We start from the raw sequence: 23,547 nt of genomic DNA, 5'->3' as shown, positions 1-23,547 counted from the left end.
TAGGTTCAGACAAAGTGGCTGTAATTGCTAGAGATTGATGCTATTAAAGAGAAACTGTGCATTTTGTAATGAGATGGTCAGAAAGGAGCTGAGGACAAGTCCCAAAGGCTCCAGTGCACAAAAATAAAAGTTCATTTGAAAAAAGAGTACCTGCCGGGTGGTGGTGGTGCACACCTTTAATCCCAGCACTTGGGAGGCAGAGTCAGGCAGATCTCTGTGAGTTCGAGGCCAGACTAGTCTACAAAGTGAGTTCCAGGACAGCCAAGGCTGTTACACAGAGAAATCCTGTCTCCAAAAACAAAAACAAAAAACAAAAAACAAAACAAAACAAAAACAAAAACAAAAAAAAAAGAAAGAAAGAAAGAAAGGAAGGAAGGAAGGAAGGAACGGAGGAAGGAAGGAAGAAAAAAGAGTACCTGAACAAAGAGAGCCTCCAAAGCATCCAGGGCTTGCTAGGAAAGTGCTTCCCAGGTACAGCCAAGCAGAGGCTATTGTGGTTGTACTAGAGGGAAGCCAAGATACATCTCAAGTTGGTATCGGGAACACACGTCATCTGTGTGGTGCTAGACACAAGCATGAAGGGGCCATAGAGACTTGCACCTGTATTCTAAAAACCTACTGAGGCCAAACAAGCAACGCATGGCAGGGGCAGATTCTCTGAACAGAGCTCCTGACGAGGCTGTGTATGAAGCTGTGAAGGGGGAACCTAAGTTACAGTGGAGACTCCACCATGTCAGAGAGTCCAGGAATGGGGTGTTCACAGAGGAAAGCTGAAGTCTCCAAGAGGAGAAGCCCCATGTGCTGCAGGAAAGGCAGTCCTGCTGGATTCCAAAACCTCTAGGATCCCAAATGATGCTAGTCGCCAGACATGTAGCTGCAAGGTCTGGTGTTTGCCCTGCCGGGCTTTGGTTTTGCTTTGGCCAATCTTTAGTTGTTGTTCCTCCATTTCTCCCTTTTAAAGCGGAAGCCCCTTTCGTCAGGTGTTCTGTCACAGAGCACTGTCCAACATCCTGCATGTCAGGAGACTTGTTTCAACTTTCTAGGTGATCACCACTAAAAGACTGTTATGAATATTAGGAAGAGACTTCAGAATCTTTTCTGTAGGATAATCCTCTTGTGCACTGTAAAGATTTGTCACTCAAATTGGTATAATAAAATGCTGATTGGCCTATAGCCTATCAGGAAGTATAGACAGCGTGACCAAACTAATAATTCTGGGAAGAGGAAGGGTGGAATCAGGAGTCGCCAGCCAAAGGCAAAGGAAGCAAGATGAGAATGCCGTACTGAGAGAAGGTACCAAGCCACGTGGCTAAACATAGATAAGAAGTACAGGTTAATTTAAGTGTAAGAGTTAGTAACAAGCCTGAGCTAATGGCCAAACATTTGTAAATAATATAATTAATATAAACTTATGAATAGTTATTCAGGAATTGGCAGGCAGGAGAGAACCATCAGGTTACAACTCTTGAACCATGTTAGAATTCTAAGAAGATCTTCAGGCAGCAGAACCTAGTAAAGGGAAGTTAGGTCATTGAGGAAATGAATGAAAGGTGTATTAGAATCTTGGCCACTTCCTCTCTCTTTGCTTCCCAACCATGAGATGAACATATATTTTTTTCTTTTTTTTCCTTTTTTCTACAAGACAGAGTTTCTCTTGGCAGCTTTCCCTGTCCTGGAACTCTTCAAACTCAAAAATCCACCTGCCTCTGCTTCCTAGTGCTGGGATTATAGGCATGTGCCACCAAAATATTTATGATAAAGTGCCAATGATCTGGAGGAAAATATAAACAAGTAGATGAATTAAATATAGGACTTTGATAAGAAAGTCATCAACATAGAAGAAAAATCAGAAAAATGGACAAGAAAGTCAACGACGTGGCAGAAAAATTCAGCAATCAAATTGAAATTTTGACCAAAAAAAAAAAAAAAAGACATCTAAGAAGTGAAAAACTGATTGAATCAAAGGGAAAAAAACAATGGCTTAAGTGAAAAGAAGAAAGATGTCATGAATAGAGTACAAAGCTGATAAAAATACTGCATTCAAATACCAATAAGGAAAAATTAACATTAAATTAACAGGAGTACATCATCTAAGAACTCTGGAATGAGATCAAAGAATCAGACCCGGAAATCCATAAGAAAGATGAAGGAGTTGAAATAAAAGGAAAGGAAAATCAAAGCAGAAAATTCCCCAGATCTATGGGGAAAATATAGACATCCAAATACAGGAGACACTGAGAATTCTGAATAGATGGGCACAAAGAATCTCTCTGTAACATACTACAGTCAAGATGTCAAAAATGCAAAGAAACTATATTAAAAGCTGTAAGGGGGAAATGACAAGTCACTTTCAAAGGTGGAGATGTCAGAATAGCATCAGATATCTCGTCAGCAACTCTAAAAGCTAAGAAAGCACAAATGACTTATCTCAAGCCCTGAAAGTAATAACTGCCAACCAAGATTGCCAAATCTAGTGAGGCTACATTTTAAATTTTATAGGCAAATAATCATATGTCAATACAAGCACAGAGTAAGGGAATTCATTACCACAGAGCCAACACTGCAGAATACCGTGTTGAAAGGAGTAATGTGCACAGAAGGACTCTCAGTCCCAAGAGAATAGGAAAGAATACATTGATGGGGAAATAAATGGGAGAGTGAGGACCCCATTATGTCAACACAGTCAACCCACAAATCCTTACTAGTAATGGGAAAGAAAGTAAAGCCAAACAATAATCCAACCAACCCGAAAAACAATCACATTATGGGAATTACTAAACACTTTGTAATAATAACCTTGAAAGTAAGTGGCCTAGATCCGCCAATGAAGAGAGATAGACTGGCTGACTAGATGTAAAAATGAGATCCTACTCTTTCTTGTCTCTAAGAAACATACCTCACTGGTTTAAAAAAAAAATCCACAGACTAAGAGTTAATGGAAAACATTTTATCAAGCAAATAGAAACCCCAAACAAGCTGATACAACTATTCTGATATCTGAGAAGAGACTTGAGCCAAAAAAAGGAGATGAAAAGACCACTACATGTTTTTTTGGGTTGTTTTTTGGTTTTTGTTCAAGATAGAGTTTCCCTGTATAATAGCCCTAGCTGTCCTGGAACATGCTCTATAGACCAGGCTGGCCTTGAACTCACAGAGATCCACCTGCCTCTGCCTCCAAGTGCTGGGATTAAAGACGTATGTCACCACGCCTGGCTAAGACCACTATATGTTAATAAAGGGAAAATTCATCAAGAAGATTTAGCAATTGTAAATAAACCCCTAATTAGCATAGATGCAAAAATGCTCAATAAAATTTTTCCAAGTCAAACTCCAGAACACAGTAAGTAAAACATACACCCCGACCAAGCAAATTTCATTCCAGGGATGCAAGTTTGGTTCAACATATGCAAATAAATATTCATTTTTATAAATAGATTCGAGGAACATCATAATCAATACAGGAACGCCTTCAACATCTCTACCAGATAAAAAGCCTCGAGGAAACTAGGAATTGAGTTGTTACCTACTAAGCTAAGCATGCCAAAAGCACTCCTGTCCACCATTTTAGAAACTTACGCTCTTGACCTTCATATAAGCACACCTAGAAATGTGTCTGCTATCTTTCCTTCTTGAACCTTACAGTGAGTATGCTGAAGAACGTCTTTAACTGTTCCTGCTTAGGAATGACCCCAGCCATAAAGTATTTTCCTATGTGAGTATATTTGGGTTTCCTGGATAAAGTTTCCATGCTTCCTTTGTTCAAAGAGGGCATTGTTTTGGAAATAACTCCACACCCCCTTGCCTGCCGCAGGTCTTTCTCCTGTCTTTGATGTCTCGGCCATGCTTGTTTTGGCATTGCTAAGATGCAAACTCAGTAAGTGATTACACAGTGAGACCAGACTGCTGCAGACTGAGGCTGGAGAGATGGCCTTGCAGTCAAGAGCACAGATGCTTTCAGAAGAGCCAGGTTCTCAGCACCTACCTGGCAGCTTATGACCATATGACTCACATGAGGATCAGACATCCTCTTTTGTCCTCTGTGGGCACCAGCCATGAAAGTTGTCCTAGACATACATGTACACATAGATAAAATACACACAAAATGAAATTTAAAATTTTAAGAATGTTGCAGATGAGATGAGAGAAGCAATGAGCCAAGTCACAGAAGGCCTCGTGGGCTCTTCTGAGGAGTACAGAGGGCGGTCACTGGAAGGCCTTGATCAAAAGATAAACATGGTTGTTACCTACGGAGTTTAAAAGCATTTTTTTTTTTTTTCTGGGTGGTGGCAGCAGTGGCAGTGGTGGCGCACGCCTGTAATCCCAGGTAGAGGCAAATGGATCTTTGTGAGTTCGAGCCCAGCCTGGTCTACAGAGCGAGATCCAGGAAAGGCGCAAAAGCTACACAGAGAAACCCTGTCTCGAAAAACGGAAAGGAAAAAAAAAAAGCAATTTTTTTTTTTCTGGCAGCTGGACAGACTGAAAAGGGCATGAGACAGAGTCAAATGCTCAGAAGGATCCAAGAAGAGCAAGGTACCATGCATGGCTCACAATACCTCATGGCTCACCTGTAATCCCAGCACTTGGGAGGCTAAGGAAAAAAGAATTGCCCCAAGTTCAAGGTCAACCTGGGCTACATAGTGAGTTTCAGATCAGCCCAGGTAACAGAACGAGACCCTGTCTCAAAAGTCAGCCAACATTTAAAAAAAAAAAAAAAAGAGGAAGGATACAGGCATGGAAATACAAGATGTGATGGTTTTGACCTGGGGGTTTGCAGTGGACGTGTTAAGAAATGCTTGAACTCCGAATAAATGCATTTTGAGTATGGGTTTGAAGCCTAAAATATGAAAGCAAGGGAGAAGAGGCTAAGTTTAAAGTTTCGGGGTTAAGCAGCTGGAAGAATTCATTTGCAGTAACTGAAACGGAAAGGCCACATCCTGTTGTATGAGCCTGTGGGTTTACAAACGGGCTTTATTTCTCAATAGTTTCATTAGTTATCGAAGTACGCTGGTTCCCTCGGTATCATGGCAGGTTTGTTCCAGGAGCCCCTGCTGGTACTGGGGATGCTCACATCCTTTATTTAAAATGGTATACTATTACACTGCCTGCATAATTTATTTAATCTCTGGATTAGCTAAATTGCTAGTACCTAGTGTAATACAAATGCTATATCACGAATTGCATATGTAATGCAGATGCAATGTTTTAAATGTTTTCTATTTGAGGTGGCTTGAACTTGGGGTGTGGGCATGGGGGACACTGATAGGTGATAATTTTTAACTACAAGGGAACTTTCCTAGCAAGAGGCAGGTAAAACCCTCCCAGCTGTTCTGAAACACTCCGCTTGTGACTCTTGGTATAGTAGTGGTCTTTGCTCTGGCTGAGCTGCTGAGCTCTTGTAGGCACGTCATGGGTGTTTGAGCACAGTGATCCATGCTGGCTCTGGTGCTGCAGTGCTGGAATTGTAGGAACTGTCTCTTGCTTAGCTATCTTCCTTACAGAGATTTTCTGCAGTGACTACCCACTGTCCTCCACAGGGAATATTTCACTCTCTGTTCTGTTTCTACAAATAGTATAAATCGAAGTCTACACACTCCTTTCTTCTCATCTCATCTTTTTGTTGTTGTTTTTGAGACAGGGTTTCTCTGTGCAGCCCTGCCAGTCCTGGAACTAACTCTGTAGACCAGCCTGGCCTTGAACTCAGAGATCTGCCTGTCTCTGCCTCCCGAGGGCTGGGATTAAAGGCGTGCGCCACCACATTAGGCAAAATAAATAAATAAAACTCCTAGCTTTCATGGCTTTACTCTTATTTTAACCAGAGTTAATAGGCCTGCATTCTATTTTGGTGTTCTTTAATAGAAATGCATTTGTGTGTGTGTGTGTGTGTGTGTGTGTGTGTGTGTGTGTGTAGTATATGTATATACTTGTGTGCATATGCACAGGTACATGCAGAAACCAGGGATGACACTATGAAACTTTCCCTATTTATTTATTTTGAGTCTTGTAAATAGGCTGGCCTTCAACTCACAGAGATCTAGCTACCACAGTACCAAGTATTAAAGGCATGCACCACCACATTTACCCCTACCTTGTTTTGAGACAGGATCTATCACTGAACCCCGAGCTTGACGATTTAGTTTATCTGTCTAGCAAGCAAACCATAGGGAATCTTCCTGTCTCCTCCTCACCACGGCTGAGACTATAGGCACACACTGCTGCAGCAGGCTTTTCTTTTATGTAAGTGCTGGGAAAATACACTCACGTCCTCAGGTTAGTGCAGGGCCACCTAAGCCATCCCTCCAATCTTAGAAATGCATTAATTTCGTAAGGTGAGCTTTGTTTGGTTTTTAAGATTACGGAAATTCTAGGATGGCAAGATGGTCCAATGGGTAGGCACACTTGTTGCTATGTCTGCGTTGTTGTTTATTATTATTCATTATTTTATTTTAGGTGTATGATGGGACGCCTGGCTAGCTCAGTCCGTAGACCATGAGACTCGCATTTTAGGTGTATTTCTGTTTTGCCTGCATTTATAATCTGTATACCATGTGTATGCCTGATGCCCACAGAGACTAAAAGAAGGCATTGGAACCCCTGGAATTGGAGTTACAGACAGTTGTGAGCCGCTATGTAGGTACTAGGCAGCAAACCCAGGTCCTCTGGAAGAGCAGCCAGCGCTCTTAACCACTGAGCCGTCCGTCTCTCCAGCCTGAGTCTGATCCTCAGGACCCACATGCTAGAAGTAGAGAACCAATTCCCACAAGTTATCCTCTGACTTCCGCACTAATGCGCTCACATACAAACATAAAATGTAGTGTGTGTATATCTGTGGAAAAGAAAAGAAAGCGAAAGCCAATTTTTTTTGTTTATTTGTTTTTTGAGACAAGGTTTCTCTGTGTAGCTTTACGGCTTTCCTGGAACTCACTTGGTAGCCCAGGCTGGCCTCGAACTCACAGAGATCCGCCTGGCTCTGCCTCCCGAGTGCTGGGATTAAAGGCATGTGCCACCATCGCCCGGCCCCAGCTCATTTTTAAAACCTTTCCAATTTCAAAGACCCTATTTACAGAATGTGGTAATCTATTCATTTACTTTTAAAGAAATCAAATTGCCAGGATGTTCTTTTTTAAAACTAATTAAACTTGTCTCTTCTGTGGCTTCTACCCCCACACCTCTGGAGATACAAAAAGCACAACTGCTTTCATCACACACTCAGGGATATGTCCTCAAGTAGCCCCAATTTATCTATGTGACAGTAAGTCAGGATCATACCCGTTCAACCCACTTTTCTGTAGAAAACGAAGGGGTTGGACCAGTTAGTACATCTGCTAGCTTTTCAATTACAGGCTTTTAATAATCCTTCAAGGTAATCTTGGGTGGACTCATACAGTTGGTAGAGTGCTCTCCTACTGTCCTGCTTTTATTTTTGTTGTCTTGATCAAATGCCCTTACAAAAAGTGACTTAGGGTCTTCCCACATCAGTCAAGACTATCCCTCAGAGCCATGCCAACATGCAAACCCAATTCCTCATGAGAGTCTCTCTAGATTGCATTGAGTTCACAATCCAAACTACCAGGGGCTGGAGAGATGGCTCAGTGGTTAAGAACACTTGCTGCAGGGGAGTCAAGATCATGATAGAGAAATCTACAGAGACAACCAAGCTCATAGGAACTCACAAACTTTAGACCAACAGTGGTGGAACCTGCATGGGACTGGACTGGACCCAGCACTCGGGAGGCAGAGGCAGGTGGATCTCTGTGAGTTCGAGGCCAGCCTGGTCTACAGAGCTAGTCCATGACAGGCTCCAAAGCTACAGAGAAACCCTGTCTCAAAAAAATAAAACAAAACAAAAAACACCAAAAATAGATAAATAATTTTTTTTAATTAACTAAAATTTTTAATAAAAAAAAGAACACTTGCTCTTTTGGAGAACCTGGGTTCAGTTTCTAGGGCCACATGACAACTTAGAACTTTCTGTAATTCCAGTTCAGAAAATTTAGTGCCTTCTTCTGGCCTCCATGCATATGCTACGTAGTCATGCTGGTTTGATCGCTGGCACCACAACAAAGTTGGTATGGTGGGTTCATTTCTGTAATATCAGCATTCAAAAAGTGGAGGCAGGAAGATCAGGAGTTCACATTCTTGACTTAACATAGCAAGTTTGAGGCCAGCCTGGAATACATGAAACTCTGATTAAATAATAACAATAAAATAATAATAATAACAACAATAATAAAACTGAAAGTAGTGTTATTGTTGATTTCTAAATCAATAATCAAATATACATATTTAGAACTTTAAAAAAATCTTATTTCAGTTTTTCTTTGATGGAAAGAGAATAAAGTGCTGGGTAGTAGTAGCATACCCTTTTAATCCCAGCACTCAGGAGGCAGAAGCAGGCAGATCTCTGAGTTCAAGGCCAGCCTGGGCTACACAGAGAGACCCTCTCTTGAGAAAAAAAAGAAAGAAAGAAAGAAAGAGAGAGAGAGAGAGAGAGAATACAATAGGTATGAGGAGATGGTGCTAGCCTCTGAGCCTATGGGTTTGAGCTGGATCCTAGAATTCATAAGGTGGAAGGAAGAGAACCATTTCAAACAAGCTGTCCTCTGATCTGCATGTGCACACCAGGCATGCACACATAAACTGCACATATGCAAAACAAAAAATATAAAACTGTAAAAAGGGGCTGGGGGTTTAGCTCAGTGGTAAAGCGCTTGTGCAAGGCCCTGAGTTCGATCCTCAGCTGAAAAAAAAAACCTGTAAAAAACTAAAGGTTCAGTTCTGGTTTAGAAAGTAGACATGTCACAGTGGTGTGAGTGTGAGGCCTGCTCTAGAGGCTGAAGTAGAAGGACTCCAGCTTAAGGGTGGCCTGCCTGAAGACAGTCCTGCTAAACCAGAGAGAAAGAGGGAGGCAGACAGACAGAGAGACAATCCCAGGGCCTGCTTTAGAGTTTGAGTCTCTGAATTTCCAACTGTTTCCACTCTCTTTCTTGACCATTCAATCTAAACTAATAGGGAATCATGGAGAAAGGAAGCATAGGTAATATTAATTGACCACCGGGATCCTGGAGTGTTGTTTACTTGGAAATTTTCATTAATCTTTCTTGTTGTTTTGTTTTGTTTTTTTGCCATTCGAGACAGGGTTTCTCTTTTGTGCCTTTCCTGGATTTCGCTCTGTACACCAGGCTGGCCTCGAACTCACAAAGATCTGCCTGCCTCTGCCTCCCAGGTGCTGGGATTAAAGGCGTGAGCCAGCAGGCCCAGCTATCATTAATCTTTCTTAAAGATCAAATGTTCGCTGGGCGGTGGTGGCGCAAGCCTTTAATCCCAGCACTTGGGAGGCAGAGGCAGGTGGATCTCTGTGAGTTCGAGGCCAGCCTGGGCTACCAAGTGAGTTCTAGGACAGCCTCCAAAGCTTCAGAGAATCCCTGTCTTGAAAAACCACAAAAAAATTGTTATTTTATGTATCATAAATGCATAATCTTTATAAGAAATTCAGGGGCTGGAGAGATAGCTCAGTGTTAAGAGCACTGACTGCTCTTCCAGAGGACCCAGGTTCAGTTCCCACATGGCAGCTCACAACTGTCAGTAACTCCAGTTCTAGGATACCCGACACCCTCACACAGACATACATACACTAATGCACATAAAATAAAATACTTTTTTTAAAAAAGAAATTTAAATAGCTGGGTAGTGATTGTTCCCACCTTTAATCCCAGCACTCTGGAGGCAAAGGCAGGCAGATCTCTGAGTTCAAGGGCATCCTTGTCTATAGAGGGAAATCCAGGACAGCCAGGGAGACACAGAGAAACCCTGCCTTGAAAAACAAAAACAAACAAACAAACAAATTCCCCAAATGCTTAACTTAGGAAATGAATGTCTAGAAAACCACACTGAGAAGTAATCTCTAAAAACAGTATTCTTGCATAAGCTTCTAAATTTCATTTATTACTGTTGTTATTTTTTAAATGGAGTCATACTCTTTGGTCAGGCTGGTCTTGAACTGAAAATCTTCTCAGTTCAGCCTCGCAAGTTGCTGGGACTTTAAGCACATGTTACCATACGGAACTAATATCCTAGTTGCACATTTTAACCTATACATTAATTTGAATATAAGCTAAGTAATTAACAAGCACCTGTACTACATAGTCATATTATGCAAGATTACATAACCATTAACTGCAAAAAATGTAACTATATTATTCATTCAATATCTACTATTTTCACACATACTGCCTTTATAAAAATGTAGAACACTTTATGCTTTTGCATGTCATTTTAATGCAGGGGCCGTGCTAATCTTCTCTATGTCGTTCCAATTTTAGTATATGTGCTCCTGCTTTTTCTGAACCACTCTGTGCACTTCGGTAAGTACATGACCACTGAGCAACCACTCCAGGCTTAAAAGGGTCTTCTTATTCTAATGTGTCCATCCCTAGTGTTCAGTGAAGCTTGGAGACTATTCAGAGATCTATTTCTTCTTCTATGATTCATCATCCATGAGATGGCTATCTACACTTAAGGAATTATGAAAAATTCATAAACGACAAATTTAATAGGAACCCAAAGCTCCTGAAATCTCCCACTTTTTAATATTTCTGTGAGACAGGCAGAGACTCGCACCTTCTGAACAGCAACTTGTGCCTGGGTTCCTTTTTCAGATGGTTTGGGGAGCAAATTGAAAAGAGCAGATAAAGACGATTTTATTTTTGCATTCCACCCCCAGCCAACAGCAGCAGATGAGCTGTGCCTTAATTGTACCCTTCACCTCAAGGATGTTAGAGTTGTCTAGAAGTAGTTATTATTTCAATGTAGAAAACAGTAAGGAAGCATGTAAGCATGAATCATGGTGAGATATTTGAAAAAGTAGAATGTGAATTCAGATATGGTTTGCCATTGCTGACTATTGTTATTTATATTTTGTTTTATTTATTTATTTATTTTTGATTCAGGGTCTGTCTTGATACATAGTGAAGGATGGCTTGGAACTCTCAAGCCTTCTGTCTCAGTTTCCCCTGTGCTGGAATTACAAGTGTGCATGACCACATTCAGCTATTGTTATTTTTTTCTGTACACTTCTTCCCTGGATTCTGAAGGTATTTCTAGAACCAGTTTTGTTACTATAATAGGCTAGAGTAGAAATATAACCGTTGATTTCTTGTTTTAATATTAATTTTATGTGTATGTGTATGTGCCTGAGTATATGTGCACTACATATGTGCAGAAACACACAGAAGTCAGAAGTAGCCTCAGATTCCCTGGAACTGGAATTATAGGAGGTTGTGAGCCATCCAGCATGGGTGCTGGGAACCCAGGCTGTCTGCAAGAGGAACAAGTGCTCTTAACCACTGAGCAATCTTCCCAAACTCTATAATTGATTTCTTAATTTAATTCTAATTATTTACTATATAATTTGTCCTTACAATATACAATATGCAGAATTGAGGGTGTAGCTTATTGGTACTTGACTGGCATATGAAAGACCATGGGTTCAATCACTAGCACCACAAAAAAAATTACAATGTATACAATGCATTGGGCTGTAGTATATGCAGAGGTAACCATTTAGTCAGTCGTCAACATCACAATTACCTAGTTCCAGAACATAGTCTTCAATAGTCCATAAATACTGTACCCATTAGGTTCATTCTTCATTTCTTACTCTCCCTCCTTAATACTCCTGGCTAATACTGACAAAATTTTAAGCTCTACATGTTTGCCTATTCTGGACATTTCATAGAAGTGAAATTATATAATATGTGGCCTTTTGCATGCCTGGCTTCTTTCACTTAGCACAGTGTTTCCAAGGTTTTCCCCTGTGTTGCATGTATTAACACTTCATTCCTTTTTAGGGCATAATTATATTCCACTGAGTATACACAACACATTTTATCAATTTACCATTTTATTATTTAGAACACTTCTAATTTTTTTGGTTCTGATAATGCTGCTGTGCACATTGGTGTGCATATTGTATCTTGGCACTGTTTTCAATTTCATGGGATTTCTAGGTTATATAAGAACTCTTTATTAAGCCACTTCAGGAAGTGACTTAGGTGATTCCCTGTAGCTGGAGACCTTCTCTCCAGCCCCCGCCAAGCCCTGTTAGTCCCACAGCCCATTTATAAAATAAACTCACAGACGCTTATATTTAAACTGCTTGGCCATTAGCTCAGGCCTATCATTATCTAGCTCTTATTCTTATATTCAGCCCATTTCTATTAATCTATACTTTGCCGCATGGCTCGTGGCTTACTGGTTCCTTACATCTTCCTTGTGTCCCCTCCTGCCTTCCTGTTCTCTCAATTCTCTGTTAGTCCCGCCTATACTTCCTGTCTGGCTACTGGCCAATCAGTGTTTTATTTACCAGTCAATCATCCACAGCACTTCCCAGTCTGATTCCCCAGTGACTGTATGATTTTACAGTTCCACTAGCCACACATTAGGGTTCCAACTTCTCTGCATCTCTAAGGGTTCTAGTGTCTATCATTTTTTAATTATAATTATAATCATTCACCCTTGCACATATAAAATAGCGTTGTGGCTTCTACTAATTAATACTTCTGAGTATCTTTTATGTGCTTAGTAGACACATGCATCTTTTAGGAAGAAGGGTCTGAATCCTTATTCTTATTAATTCATTTCTGTTTTTGTTTTGTTTTTTGAGACAGGATCTTACTATGTAGCTCTGGCTACCCTGGAACTCACTCTGTAGACCAGGCTATCCTCACCAGAGATCTGCCTGCCTCTGCCTTCCTTGTTATGAAGCCAAGGATAAATGACTTCCTGTCTCCACCACCCAAGGGCTATAGGTGTGTACCATTACATCCTGTCCCTCTGCTCATTATTTTAAAAGGCTATTGTATCCTTTGGAGCACAGAATGTTTGTTTTGGGGGAGGGTGGAGTTGTAAGTTTCTCATTCTTTTCCACAAAAAATTAAAAGACTTTTTTGTTTGTTTGTTTTGTTTTGTTGAGACAGGGTCTCCCTGTGTATCTTTGGTGCCTTTCCTGGAACTCACTCTGTAGCCCAGGCTGGCCTCGAACTCACAGAGATCCACCTGCCTCTGCCTCCCAAGTGCTGGGATTAAAGGCGTGTGCCACCACCGCTTGGCCTAAAAGACCTCTTTTAATAATAAAACAGCTTTTTTTTTAAAGGCCTTTGGGAACCAGGCAATGGTGGCACATGCCTATAACCCCTGTATCTTAGAAGTTGAAGCAGAAGCGTTGTCATGAATTCAAGACAGCCAGGGCTACATAATGAGCTCTAGGCCATCCTCTAGGCTGCAGACTGAGTCCCTCAGGAGTGAGACATGTCTCAAAACAAAATTATTAGTGGCTAGAGAGATGACTCAGTGCTTACTTAAGAGCACTGCCTGCTCTTCCACAGGACCTGGGTTGAATTCCCAGCATCCACATAGTGGCTCACACTGTAACTCCAGGTCTAGGGAATTCAATGCCCTCTTCTGGCCTCCACAGGCACTGCAGGCATGTGGTGTGCAGCCATTCAGGCAGCCACAACACCCATATACATAAAATAAAAAGGAAGAAAAACAAATCAATTAAATAAATGAAAAAAATTAAAGTCCTAGCGGGCCTGAAAACAGGAGAATGTTTTCTAACTCACACTTAACAGTTTCATAGACTTCTATAGCACATAGGAAAGTAATTCAGGAGTACATTCCAAGAAAAATAAGAAAAAAGTTGATAAGTAATTAAAAGGCAACGTATTTAATGGGTAGAAAATTAAATTTCATAGAGTTGCTATGTAAGAACAAAGAAGCTGTAAATATTTGACTTCTACTCATACCTGTAAGTGTATATAAAGCAGATAGTTAGAGGCTGATATGTGAAACACAGCTGAAGGAAAATCTGCCCCGCTGAGCTGAGAGGGATTGATTACTTGGGTTAATGGGCTGGCGGCCCGAAATGACAAATGGCTACATTAAAGAAGTTATTCCCTTATATGTTGAATGATTGCCAGGGATGTTTTAAATAATAAGTGTGGCTCTTGAAATAAGGCTTTCTGATTAATTCCCCATCCCTCTTTGAAATCTTTGGTAGTTAAAACTGACTTTAATATACCTCTGGAACTTTTTAGAGAAGTTCATGGGAGTGCACAGAGTTAACAGTTTATAAATTTTCTTCATTTCGCAGAGGAAAACAGACACAGAAACTGGGTACCTCTATTGTGGTCATCCTGATGAAAATCTCCTGGGTTCTCTGGGCTATTCATTTCCTCCTTGTAAATACACCCCACCACACTTACAGGAACACGAAGATACTTAAAGAAGAAACGGTTCCTGGTGGGCAGGGAAGGCTGAAATTTGAAACCACTGGAAGGGAAGTTTGGGTCAGTAAGACAAGCAAGAAGAGAAATATGGGGTCAGAAATCTACTCAAGCAGTCTTCTTAAAAGAATTCGGAATTTAAGTAGAGTTAAATAGCCTTCTTAAGCCTCGGGACCTCACACACGCTACACCAGCTCTGTTGCTCAGCGACACCCTCTACCCACCTGGGAATTTTAATGTGCTTAAGGATAGAATTACATTCTCAAACCTCACCTGGGTCTGCAATGTGGGTTGTGAAAAGATGGCAAAAGAGCTTTTGACATTAACTGATCCTAACAAGGTGCTGGGGGCTGGACACCTTGTAGAGTGCTTATAAACTTGGAGCTGTGTGTATTTTTCAGAGTCTTCTAACTGTACTGGATGAGTTGAAGAAAATATTTTACCAGCATCTAGGGAAAGCAGTGTGCTGGATAGACACTCTCCATCATTGTGACAGAATCCCCGAGAAAATAATATAAGAGGGAGACATGTTTATTTTGGCTCACAGGCTCAGAGGTTTCTGTCTGTGACCAGCCGGCTCTACTACTTGTAAGCTTGCAGCAAGGCAAAATGTCATGTTGGACAGTCATGTTGGGAGAAGTATCCTTAGCACACAGTGGACAGGAAGTGGGGTATTATCCCATTACCTGCCTCTACCTCCACTAAGTAGGTTCTACTTCCTAACTTCCTCAAACTCATTAGCCCCTTTAGGATCCGTAATGTATCATCAGCATCACCAGCTGTGAACCAAGGCTTCAAAAGTCTTGGGTGGGGGACATTTCAGATTCAAGCCATAGCAACCAGTCACCAAAGACACTAACATGTAATAGATCAGTGAGAGGGCTTTGGTTGTGAACACTTAGTAAAACCCATTCCCATGAATCATGTTCACAGACAATAAGGACATTTACTATGTTGTAAGACAAGGAAGTTCAGGGCTAGGGCAGGGTTGATTGATGTTGTTGACTAACAATGATATAAAAACTAGAAGGGATTCTTCTGTCCCTTCAGGTGTGTCACACCAGGTCACCTGCTGCCCTCAGACGATGGGGAAGTAGCTGCAGTGATTCCTGACATCATAACCCAGATGTGCTAACATCCAGAGAAAGAGGACCCCCTTGCAGCAATGAGGAAGTCCTTTGAAGAACCCTACCAAATTGGTCACATGCTTATTTGGAAACCAATTACTGGTCCCAGGACGAGATGCCCTGGATTGGCTGTGCTAGTCATATTGTTACAGTAAAGAATGGAAATTGCCTGTAGGTAGAAACATTCCATTGTCTCTCCCCTTAAGAGTTAATCCAGTTGGGCAGGTCCTTGACCTGGTAGGATGGCAGGTTCACTGTAAGCCGTGTTAAAGAGGCAATGAGTATTCTCTTAGTGAAACAGTGTACTTTTCCTTACCAGAATTCCCTCCCCCAGCATACTCCCTGACAGGGCCACAGACATAACTTTTCCCTTTCTTCTATCTCTGTCCTAAACATGCTTTCCCTAAAACTTTGAATTTCCTTACTCAAGTCCCTTCCTTGCCATGTGACTGCCTGTCCCATGCAGCTGTGTCCATATTAATTAAGTTGGCTTTTTTTTCCTCATCTCCATTTTCCCCTCTGGGCAGTTGGCCTGCTCAGGGATTTTTCTTTCTTTCTTTCTTTTTTTTTTTTTTGAGACAGGGTTTCTCTGTGTAGTTTTGGCGCCTGTCTGGATCTCGCTCTGTAGACCAGGCTGGCCTCGAACTCACAGAGATACGCCTAGCTCTGCCTCTGAGTGCTGGTTTAAACTCAAACAAAATTGTCCTCAGACTTCTGTTTAAGTACATTCTGTCGTTGGCTGTTTTTGTTCTTTTGGGAGGCCTGCCACCCAGCTCCCAAATAAATCACACATGGAGGCTTATTCTTAATTATGAATGCCCAGTCTTATCTTGGCTTGTTTCTTGCCAGCTTTTCTTACCCCCTTTCTGTTTTTTGTTTGTTTTTTTTCCCAGAGCTGAGGACCGAACCCAGGGCCTTGTGCTTTCTAGGCAAGCAATCTATCACTGAGCTAAATCCCCAACCTCTTGCCAGCTTTTCTTAACTTTAACTTATCCCATCCACCTTTTGCCTCTGGGCTTTTCCTTTTCTTACTTCTGTAATCTTGCTTTCATTCTTACTCTGTGGCTGACTGGGTGGCTGGGTGGCTGGGTGGCTGGGTGGCTGGGTGGCTGGACCCTGATGTCCTCCTCCTTCTCTGGCTACTTCCTCCTTGGTTTTTAACCCCCGCTCCATTTCTCCTTCTATATATTCTCTCTGCCTGCCAGCCCTGCCTATCCTTTCTCCTGACTTGCTATTGGACATTCAGTTCTTTATTAGACCATCAGGAGCTTTAGACAGGTACAGTAACACAATTTCACAGACTTAAACAAATGCAACATAAACAAAAGCAACACACCTTAAAATAATGTTCTAAAACAACTTTCTTAAATTATTTTATTAACTATATTAAGACCCTGATTTCCGCTATCATCTGCTGTCCCCATACAGGGACACCACAAAACTTTCTGTATGAGATAAATAGTAGAGAGTCAACCATATTTAGTAAGGTCTGTGACAGGGCAAGACAGTGCAGAGGTTCCTCCAGCTTGTATTCTTGACGAGGTCACTTCAGTTTTAACTAGAACTTGACCTCTTGGAAAATCCCATGGAAAAGTACCCAACTCTCTAGGACCCCAAAGTCAAGATGCCCCAGCTAACCTGTCTTAGTTTCCATTAAACCACCTGCTTGTGCAGGACCACCTCCAGCTAATAGCTTATCTTAGCTCAGAATCCCTTCCAGCTAACTGCTGATTTTAGCTTCTGTCAAATTGCTTGCTTACACAAAGCCGGTCTTCCCCCACCCCCCTCCAACACACACACACACACACACACACACACACACACACACACACACACCCTGCAGCTGCCAAAGAAGATGCCAGGATGTGGTTTTTGCCTTTGAAAACTCTGTGCTCTGGACACTCAGGGCTATACCTGGGTCCCCCAAATACCTGGGTGTAGTCCCAATAAGCTGGACTAAAGACTTTGAGTTGGCTATGAACTGCATCTGAGTGGCCATCTCTGGTGGGCTCCCACAACAGGCCCCCTTTTACTTAGGTTGGGGTGCCCTTCATTTTATCTGGAACTTGTTGCTGCTGCCAACATTGATGAGATCTCAGTATTTCATGCTCATGTGTTGATGAAGAACGCTGTTTTTGCACCAAAGTGCTATTGTTCTTGGATAATCACCAAAAAGGGCATATGTATCTGAGCACTTGGCTTGAAAAAAAATTATAGACTTTGGAAAAAGGTCTAGGTATAAATGAATTAACATGAACTATTGCATACATGTGAGACAGTTTAATCACATGTAATTCATTGTAATTAAAGATTCAAAATTAATAATCAAAGTACTTATCAGCGAATTCAAAAGAGCAGTGTAGGTGAGAAAGTACACTGTGCTATGAATTCCATAAAATCAGATTGCAGGAAATTACTTCAACCCCGCTAAGAAGTAAAGGGTTTAAGGTGTAGGGATTTAGCACATTTGGTAGAATGTTTGCATTGTATATATGAAGCCCTGAGTTCAATACCCAGTACCAAAGAAACTGAGCATGGGGTAGGTGCCTGTAATCTCAGCCCTTTGGAGGCCGAGATAACAAGGTCAGAAGTTTCAACCTCCTTCTCAGGAAATAGCAAGTTCAAAGCCATCATGGTAAATAAGTGCACTGGAGAGACAGATCAGGAATTAAGAATGTTTACTGAATGCTTACTGCTCTTGCAGAAGACCAGAGTTCAGTTCCCAGCACCCACCCTGGGTGGCCCATAATTGCCTGCAGCCACGGCTCCAAGGCAATCTTTTGCTTCTGGGTTCCAGAGGCACATACCCACATGTAGCACATGTGCACATAATTTAAATAAAAATAAATCTTAAACAAATATAATAGGACCAGCAAAATGGCTGCGTGGATAAAAGCATTTGCAACCAAGCCCGAGGACCTGGGTTCCATCCCTGGAACCCATACGGCAGGAGGAGAGAACCAACTCCTGCAGGTCATCTTCTATCTCCACAACTGCCACTTACACAATAAATAAATAAACGTAATAATAACATCGAGAGAGAAGTAAAGAGGCCGAATCTTACCGAGGATCGTTACAGAGACACCTAAGCTTATTGATAGATCTGTGTCTTCATTCCTAGCAGGTCAAACAAAAGATGTGGACAGAAGGGGGTTGGGGATTCAGCTCAGTGGTAGAGCGCCTGCCTAGCAAGTGCAAGGCCCTGGGTTCGGTCCTCAGCTCTGGTAGTGGCACTCGCCTGCAATCCCAGCACTGTGAATTTGAGGCCAGCCTGGTCTACAAAGCGAGTTCCAGGACAGCCTCCAAAGCTACAGAGAAACCCTGTCAAACACAAAAACACACACACAAAAAACCCCCACAAAAACACACGATGTGGACAGAGTTGTTAACTGTTAAATAAACCTTTTTAAAAGCACCCAGAACACCTTTCAATTGCTTGTTTTGTTTTGTGATATTGGAAAACAAACTGATACCAGGCAAGTACTACCACTTAGCTACATCCTCAACTCCTTTTTATTTTTTATTTTGAGATATATTCTCCCTAAATTACCCAAGCTAGCATTGAACTTTCTCTACTCTGGCCTCAGCCTCCTAAGTATCTGGGATTACTTGGCTTGTGCCATCAGGCCCAGATCAAAAAAACCTCTTTCTTTGTTTGAGACAAGGTTTCAAGAAGCCTAAGGTAGCCTCAAACTTGCTATCCAGATAGTCTTTTTTTTTTTTTTTTAAATATGGAAGGCTTCACAAATTTGCATGTTGTCCTTGAGCAGGGGCCATGTTAATCTCTGTATCGTTCCAATTTTAGTATATGTGCTGCTGAAGTGAGCACCCAGATAGTCTTGAATTCCTGGTGGACTTCCTGCCTTCACCTCCCAAGTGTTAGATTATGGGCATGTGCCAGGAAGCCCCGATCAAAACAGTTGGTTTTGTTCAGTGAGGTGTTTTACACATGTCTAATTGAGTGCACAAATTCTAAAATGGGGGGAAAAAAGTAAGATGTTCTCAATCCTTTCCCTTTGTAATTCTGATATAGCTGGTTTATTTATTTACTGTATGCTTGTAGCACTGTCAACACAGTTGGTATGGTCAAAGGCTGGCCCTGGCAGCCCTGACAATCAGGCCACCTGTCCTTAAAATGCCAACCAATGGCATAAATAATAGTGAAAAGCGGAGAGAGGGGATTTATTCAGTGTAACCATATTAGGAAGAGGAAGAGTCACACCCACATCCATTTCAGGAGGGTATGGTTTTCTACTGTTGTTGGGGGTTTTTACTCTTTTTTCTTTTGGGGGTCCACCACTCAGCTCCCTAATAAATCACACATGGAGGCTTATTTTTTCATAAGAATGCCCGGCCTTAGCTTGGCTTGTTTCTTGCCAGCTTTTCTTAACTTTAAGTTATGCCATCCACCTTTTGCCTCCAGGCTTCTTCCTTTTCTTACTTCTGTAATCTTACTTTCACTCTTGCTCTGTGGCTGGCTGGGTGGCTGGGTGGCTGGCCCCTGGTGTCCTCCTCCTTCTTCTCTGGCTACTTTTTCCTCCATGTCTCTTGTTCCTCAACCCCTCCTCTCAGATTTCTCCTATACATTCGCTCTGCCTGCCAGCCCCGCCCATCCTTTCTCCTGCCTCGATATTGGCTGTTCAGAACTTTGTTAGACCATCAGGTGTTGTAGACAGGCACAGTAACACAGCTTCCCAGAGTTAAACAAATGCAACATAAACAAAAGTAGCACACCTTAAAATAATATTCTGCTGTAGTTTTCATTTAAATCGAGGGCACCAGGTCAATAACTTACAAGTCTGAGTCAGGTGCAGTCCCGCCTCTCGTTGACCCACCACTGTCTCAGTGCCAGGCTAGGCTCTAAGGTGGCCTAAAGAGTACATTTCTAAGTCTTTACAATCTCTTCCTGGGTGGCAAGTTCCCTGGTCAGCACCAGTTCAGCCTTTTCCTTCCACAGCATGCAATTCCCGAGGAAATTTCAGTTCTTTGAGGTCCATTGTTTCAGTAATCTCACAGCCAAAGGGGTGAATGAAAGTGTCCCTCTTTACTCTTAGAAGAGGCTTGTTGCTAAAGAGGCTACCTACCCACTTTGGAGAGAGCACACAGATCAATCAAGCTGCAGTTGGGTTGGAAGCTTCCTCCCCACTGGCCAACACTGCTAGTACTAGAAGGTGCTATGCAGGCTGCTGAGAGAGAAGGGATCGATGGTCTTACCCAGCTGGGAGTCCTGTATGATATGATATGGATCTGCCAGACAAGATTTGCCCATTCAGATAACAGTGGCATGATCATTTGTGGGTAACCAGCTGACTTCTGATTGGATTTGAGGCCCACACAGTTGGAAGGAACACGTACCTAGTACTGTAAACTGGGTCAAAAGCCTATGGCTGGGGAGGTCATAGGCCCTAGGGTAGAACTTAAATTGGTCAAGTGCTGTTGACTGTTTGGTCTTAAACAGAATATCAGTATCACCCACTCCAAGGCCCAGAGAGCATCATGGAAAAAGGAACTAAAAGTTTTTAATTTGGGAGAGTGCCAAGAAACAGTCTCTGGATGACATGGCCAATGTAATCATGAACATAAAACAGCTACGTACTTGCTACTTACACACACACACACACACACACACACACACACACACACACACACACGAGACTCATTGAAAAAAGGAAGGGTGTCTTCAGGAGTGGGAGGGGTCAAGGTGATGCCGAGAAACATGTTCATAGTATATTGTGTACGTATATGAGACTATCGAAAATTAAATTTAAAATGTTTAAAAAAAAATAACATTATTGTTTCCAGGATGGTCATAACAATGGTTTCTAAACTTTTCGAATCATAACCTACAGTTAAGAATAAAATATTTCATACAGTGACCTAATACACACACACACACACACACACACACACACACACACACACACACACACACATACATACACACACGTGTTCCAACTATAAAACAACTATTCAAATATCCTAGTTTGGTTTTCTGTTGCTATGATAAAACACTTCAGCCAAAAACAGTTTGGGGGAAAAAAGGTTTATTTCCTTTTACACTTCCCAGTGACAGTCCATCACCCAAGGCAGGGTCTCAAGGCAGGAGCAGAAACCACAGAGGAACACTGCTTAGTGCCTGCACCTTCTGCACCTTCCAGCTTACTCAGCTAGCTTTCTTAAAGGGCCCTGGCCCCCCTGCCGAGGGATGGTTCCACCCACAGTGGACCCTCCTATATCAATTGACAGTTAAGAAAATGCCTCACAGACACTCCACAGGCCAGTCTGACGGAGGCAGTTTCTCAACAGGTCCCCTCTTCCTAGAGGACTACAGGTTTCTGTCAAGTTGACAGTGGAAGCTGTGACCCTAGGTATGATGATGACATGTGTCTGCAATCCCAGCATTCCAGAGGCTGAAACAGAAGGACTGCTCAAGTCCAAGACCCGAGTGTACTATACAGTAAGCCTGTCTCAAAAAGCCCAAATGACAACCACACACACAAAAGCCATAAATTCTCCAAGTACATAATCTCTCCTATTACATTTTATTGAAGACGAGTGTTGCAGGGTGTTTTGTGTCTGTAATCCCAAAGTCAAGAGGCTGTTTCAGGAAGTGGTGAGTAGGCAGCCAACCTGGCCTCTACAGCAAGATCTTGTTTCAGACGGAAAAGAAATGCTTTGTTAGCAGCAGCAGCAGCACCACCACCACACCACCACACCACCACACCACCACACCACCACACCACCACCACACCACACCACCACCACACCACCACCACACCACCACCACACCACCACACCACACCACCACACCACCATACCACCACCACCACCACCACACCACACCACCACCACCACACCACCACCACCACACCACCACCACACCACCACCCACACCACCACACCACCACCACCACCACCCACCACCACCACACCCACACCACCACACCACACCACCACACCACACCACCACACCACACCACACCACCACCACACCACACCACCACCACACCACCACCACACCACCACCACACCACCACACCACACCACCACACCACCATACCACCACCCACCACCACCACCACCACCACACCACCACCACACCCACCACCACCACCACCAACCACCCACCACACCACCACCACCACCACACCACACCACCACACCACCACCACCACACCACACCACACCACCACACCACCCACCACCACACCACACCACCACACCACACCACCACACCACACCACCACACCACACCACCACCACACCACCACCACCACACCACACCACCACACCACACCACCACACCACACCACCACACCACACCACCACCACACCACCACCACCACACCACACCACCACACCACACCACACCACACCACCACCACCACCACACCACCACCACCACCCACACCACCACCACCACCATCACCACCCACACCACCACCACCACATCACCACCACCACCACACCCACCACCACACCACCACCACCACCACACACACCACCACCACCACCACACCACCACACACCACACCACCACCACACCAACCACCACCACACACCACACCCACCACACCACACCACCACCACCACCACCACCACCAACCACACCACACCACACCACACCACCACACCACACCACCACCACACCAACCACCCCACCCACACCACCACACCACCACCACACCACCACCACACCACCACAACCACCACACCACCACACCACCACCACCACACACCACCACCACCACACCACCACCACCCACCACACCACCACACACGACCACCACACCACCACACACCACCACACCACCACCACACCACACCAGCCACCACACCACACCACCACACCACCACACCACACACCACCACCACACCACACCACCACCACCAACCACCACACCACCACCACCACACCACCACACCACACACCACACCACACCCACCACACCACCACCACCACCACACCACCACACACACCACACCCACCACCACCAACCCACCACACCACCACACCACCACACCACACACCACCACACACACCACACCACCACACACCACCACCACCACACCACCACCACCACCACCACCACCACACCACACACACCACCACCACCACCACCACACCACCACACCAC

At 43.3% G+C, this 23,547-nt stretch overlaps 1 long non-coding RNA gene and 2 other non-coding genes across 5 annotated transcripts in view; 1 reads left to right on the top strand and 2 right to left on the bottom strand.

The window, feature by feature from the left end:
* LOC118585866 overlaps nt 1-23,547 on the top strand; it is a 60,572-nt gene that overhangs the window by 25,648 nt on the left and 11,377 nt on the right. For 2 of the 3 annotated variants that reach the window (XR_004945243.1, XR_004945241.1), the window contains one exon: nt 3,643-3,712. The exons of the other annotated variant lie outside the window; for it this stretch is intronic. This is a non-coding gene — a long non-coding RNA (uncharacterized LOC118585866). The remainder of the gene's footprint in view (nt 1-3,642; nt 3,713-23,547) is intronic. 3 annotated transcript variants of the gene reach the window in all.
* Nucleotides 10,237-10,348, bottom strand: LOC118586418. Its single transcript, XR_004945313.1, has one exon. It is a non-coding gene; the product is annotated as a U6 spliceosomal RNA (small nuclear RNA).
* LOC118586421 lies at nt 19,135-19,238 on the bottom strand. The gene has a single exon (XR_004945315.1). It is a non-coding gene; the product is annotated as a U6 spliceosomal RNA (small nuclear RNA).

The sequence above is a fragment of the Onychomys torridus genome, chromosome 6 (assembly GCF_903995425.1).
Source record: "Onychomys torridus chromosome 6, mOncTor1.1, whole genome shotgun sequence".
Taxonomy (NCBI): Eukaryota; Metazoa; Chordata; class Mammalia; order Rodentia; family Cricetidae; genus Onychomys; species Onychomys torridus.
This window is presented reverse-complemented; position numbering and strand designations above follow the sequence as displayed.